The sequence below is a fragment of the Populus nigra genome, chromosome 2 (assembly GCF_951802175.1).
Source record: "Populus nigra chromosome 2, ddPopNigr1.1, whole genome shotgun sequence".
Taxonomy (NCBI): Eukaryota; Viridiplantae; Streptophyta; class Magnoliopsida; order Malpighiales; family Salicaceae; genus Populus; species Populus nigra.
Window position 1 is genome coordinate 12,309,057 of NC_084853.1, and position 4,915 is coordinate 12,313,971.

A 4,915-nucleotide genomic window follows, 5' to 3' on the forward strand; every position below is an offset into this window, starting at 1 on the left:
ATCGTCTCTTCGGCAGCAGCCAATCGTTCACTCGATTCTGCCGCAAGAGAAATATACAGGCTCTCAGCCCTTTCAGCGCTTTCCATAGCTTCCTTCAAGCGATCCATAATAGAACGTTCTTCGTCTTCTTCATCCGACCCTATCAAAGTCTCAAGACGCGTCAACCGTTCCCGAATAGCTTCCATGACTTCTGCTGCACGTTGTTAGAATCAACCGTGCTCTGATACCAATTGTCACGGGGTTAAATTTTTCGCAACGAAATTCAACCCAATGCGGCAGTCTAGTCCCGACTAGACTCAGCCTTGCCTCACTCTTTTCGCTCGTGTTTCCCTACGACTACGTGTTTCGCTCACCCAAAGAGGTTCTCACAATAGCTTCGTCGCAAACAAGGAAACCAACACAAGCAAGCACAACAAGATTACAAGAATCCCTCTCAACCTTTATTTATCTCATCAACAAAGGAATACACAAAAGAGTGTGTGTGCTATGCACAAAATCGCATGCTACCACAACAGAGGCTTGGCAAGCCTATTTATAGACATACATGAGCTGCAGGCTCCCCCCCATTATCCCCCATTTTCGGGACCTAGTGGAGCACTTCCTCCATCCCATGATCCCATGTTTTCAGGACATGGTGGAGCACTACCTCTTACCCATGATCCCATGTTTCCAGGACTTAGTGGCATGGAGAACACCCCAGTTATGCTCCCACGTTTTGCCTCCCATGAAGCTGCCACTTCCCCCATTTCCTGGCTGTCTACTTGGCAGTCCCAACTGCCTGTTCTGCTGACTTAGAAGGTCCAGTATCTAAGCCCCCACATCCATGCCAAGTCGTAGCTCAAAGACTCGCATAGATCATTGCACGCTGCTTGCCGAATTCGTTTCTGCCTATGCAAGGCTGCCGCTGTCCATCGCTGCCGAATTCTAGGCAGTGTGCCTTCGTTGGCGCGTCCCCGCGCCTAGAGCCCTAACAGTAGGCCTCTATCCTACCATCGAAAGTTGATAGGGCAGAAATTTGAATGATGCGTCGCCAGCACGAAGGCCGTGCGATCCGTCGAGTTATCATGAATCATCAGAGCAACGGGCAGAGCCCGCGTCGACCTTTTATCTAATAAATGCGTCCCTTCCAGAAGTCGGGGTTTGTTGCACGTATTAGCTCTAGAATTACTACGGTTATCCGAGTAGCAAATACCATCAAACAAACTATAACTGATTTAATGAGCCATTCGCAGTTTCACAGTCTGAATTAGTTCATACTTACACATGCATGGCTTAATCTTTGAGACAAGCATATGACTACTGGCAGGATCAACCAGGTAGCATTCCTTGGCGACACCACGACCCGCACGATCCCCGACGCCGATGAGACGAGGGGGGACGAGACGGGCGAGGAAGTCGTTCTTATCGGGCACGAGCGGCTCGAAATGGGCGGTCGCAGGGGCGGAGGCCCCCGCGCCGGCATCGCATTCTGCATCCGAAAGCACGAGCGATCGCGCGCGGGCCAGTTCGGCGGGAGTCCGCTCGACTGGAACACGGGCGCCACTGCTAGGCTCGCCCCGCGCCCCCGAGGAGGCGCGCGGCGGGGAGAGGGACAGCTTCACATTCGAGTTCCACCGAAGTGGGTACGCAGCACAGGAACCCCGCCTCGCCGCAAGGCACCCAGGGGGCCTTGGGCCGAGAGTGATGGGGGCAGCAGGCCGACAGTTCGGTGCACCAGCACGGAGCCTGCCGACACGGACAGCCCGATTACCGCTCATGCGACTCTGCGTACACGCGACAACAATCCCGACGAGCGAACCACGGCCACGAGAGCAAGTGGAAACACCCGAGCGAGATCGTGCCCGCACCGCTGGACGCGAAGTATCTCGAAGGGACAAGCAACAAGCCGGACGCGAAGGATCTCGAAGGGACAAGCGACAGGCCACGGGGGGAAACGACAGGGACAATCATGCGGGGGGCTGTCTGCCCCGGCTCGCAAGACGGAGGCCAGGCCTCGGCAGCGGGCACGTCACGCCACGAGATCGGGGATTGCGAGGAGAGCCAACGCATGGGCGCGCGCACGACAATTTAATGCCACGCCCACGCCAGCGTAGAGCTCTCCTCGCAATCCCCAAGCTCGGCGGTCCGCACCAGCCGCGTCGGCCAGGCCTCCATCTTGCGAGCACGGGCAGCTGCCACCGCAGCCGGAGGCGAAGGATCTCGAAGGGACAAGGGACAGGCCGCGGGGGGGAACGACAGGGACAATCATGCGGGGGGCTGTCAGCCCCGGCTCGCAAGACGGAGGCCAGGCCTCGGCAGCGGGCACGTCACGCCACGAGGTCGGGGATTGCGAGGAGAGCCAACGCATGGGCGCGCGCACGGCAATTTAATGCCACGCCCACGCCAGCGTAGAGCTCTCCTCGCAATCCCCAAGCTCGGCGGTCCGCACCAGCCACGTCGGCCAGGCCTCCGACTTGCGAGCAGGGGCAGCGGCCACCGCCGCCGTGACGTCGCGGCAAGCAGACAGCCGCGCAGCAGCTGCCAGCACCTTGGCACAAGCACGGCAAATGAATGCCACGCCCACGCCGCGGATAAGCAGCCCCAACGCGCCCGACGGCTTGGAGCGGGTCCCGAAGACGGTGGCCGGAATCGGGTCGTCGCCGGCCGGAAAACGGGTCATCGATGCCGGCAATACTTCGGGCCATGAGGCCCCCCACCTTAGTCCGAGTTTAGCAACAGCCCACATATCCCCCGCGGCAGGCCTATGGGCGCCAGGCCAGCGCGCCCCATGGCCAGTCAGGGGGCACCCCCCTAAAGAGCAATAAGTGTCATTGAAGCTCTGGCAGGGGGAGACACTACTAGGTCCCAGCTGTCACCCCCCCTCTAAAAAATTCATTTCTTGGTATTTTGAGCTGAAATTTTGCACAGAGGTTGGCAAAAATCCAATCCAACTTTATTAATTTTTCCAGAATTTTTCGAGGTCGGGAAGTATTTTTTTTTATTTTCCTACCATTAAAAATCGAGGAAATCGGAAAAAATAGGAACCGGCCCGGAATGACCCCAAATTCAGTGGGCAGCCTCATAAAAATATGGCTGATTTTACTGGATTGATTTCATGTGGAAAGCACGACGTTTTGTTGTAGGAATGCGGGAACCCCGGCGGCTCGCCTGCCGCGGCCAGCGACGTCGGGCTGGCCCAAGCAGCGCCTAGCCTCTCCCACGCGGGGGGCAGGCCAGAACGCGGGGGGCCAGGGCCCGAAGGCAGCCCCCCCGCGGGCGAGAGAGCAAGCCAGCAGGGGCTGTCGCCTGCCGCGGCCAGCGACGTCGGGCTGGCCCCTGCAGCGCCTAGCCTCTCCCACGCGGGGGGCAGGCCAGAACGCGGGGGGCCAGGGCCCGAAGGCAGCCCCCCCGCGGGCGAGAGAGCAAGCCAGCAGGGGCTGTCGCCTGCCGCGGCCAGCGACGTCGGGCTGGCCCCTGCAGCGCCTAGCCTCTCCCCCGCAGGGGGCAGGCCAGAACGCGGGGGGCCAGGGCCCGAAGGCAGCCCCCCCGCGGGCGAGAGAGCAAGCCAGCAGGGGCTGTCGCCTGCCGCGGCCAGCGACGTCGGGCTGGCCCCTGCAGCGCCTAGCCTCTCCCCCGCAGGGGGCAGGCCAGAACGCGGGGGGCCAGGGCCCGAAGGCAGCCCCCCCGCGGGCGAGAGAGCAAGCCAGCAGGGGCTGTCCGCGCGTCGCGCGGCGCGGCATGGCTGCGGGGGCCGCGCGCGCGCGCCCAAGCGCCCAAGGGCCCCCAAGGGCCCCAGGCCCTCAGGCCCCAGCGCCCCAGCGCCCAGCGCGGGCGGGCGCGCGCGCGCGTGTGGTCTTTGAGGGGCGCCGGCCTGGTGGCTCCCTAAAGAGCAATAAGTGTCATTGCAGCTCTGGCAGGGGGAGACACTACTAGGTCCCAGCTGTCACCCCCCCTCTAAAAAATTCATTTCTTGGTATTTTGAGCTGAAATTTTGCAGAGAGGTTGGCAAAAATCCAATCCACCTTCATTAATTTTCCCAGAATTTTTCGAGGTCGGGAAGTATTTGTTTTAATTTTCCTACCATTAGAAATCGAGTAAATCCGCAAAACTAGGAACCGGCCCGGAATGACCCCAAATTCAGTGGGCAGCCTCATAAAAATATGGCTGATTTTACTGGATTGGTTTCATGTGGAAAGCACGACGTTTTCTTGTAGGAATGCGGGAACCCCGGCAGCTCGCCTGCCGCGGCCAGCGACGTCGGGGACGCTGGCCTGCGCTGTCGAGCCCGCGAGGGCTGTCTCCGCGGCAGGCCCCCCCTGAACGGGGCACGACAGGCCACCGCGCTGGCTCGTCCAGCGTCGACAGTCCCTCGTCCAGGTTTCAGATCGCGCCAAGTCGAACCCATGACCTGCTCAAGCCATCGTGCGCTGCCGAATTCGCATCTGCGTGTAGGCTGCCATTCCACGCGGCAGCCCCTGTTTTCGTCAGCGTGCCCCCCTGACGAATTTTCCTGCCTGGCCCAGTCCAGCGTCCAGCCCCTGTTCGTCGAAAAATCTGCGCTGCTGATTTTCCACGACGAGCCTACTTTCGTCAGCGTGCCCCCCTGACGAATTTTCCTGCCTGGCCCGGCCAGTCCAGCCCCTGTTCGTCGAAAAATCTGCGCTGCCGATTTTCCACGCGGCAGCCCCTGTTTTCGTCAGCGTGCCCCCCTGACGAATTTTCCTGCCTGGCCCGGCCAGTCCAGCCCCTGTTCGTCGAAAAATCTGCGCTGCCGATTTTCCACGCGGCAGCCCCTCTTTTCGTCAGCGTGCCCCCCTGACGAATTTTCCTGCCTGGCCCGGCCGGTCCAGCATCCAGCCCCTGTTCGTCGAAAAATCTGCGCTGCCGATTTTCCACGCGGCAGCCCCTCTTTTCGTCAGCGTGCCCCCCTGACGAA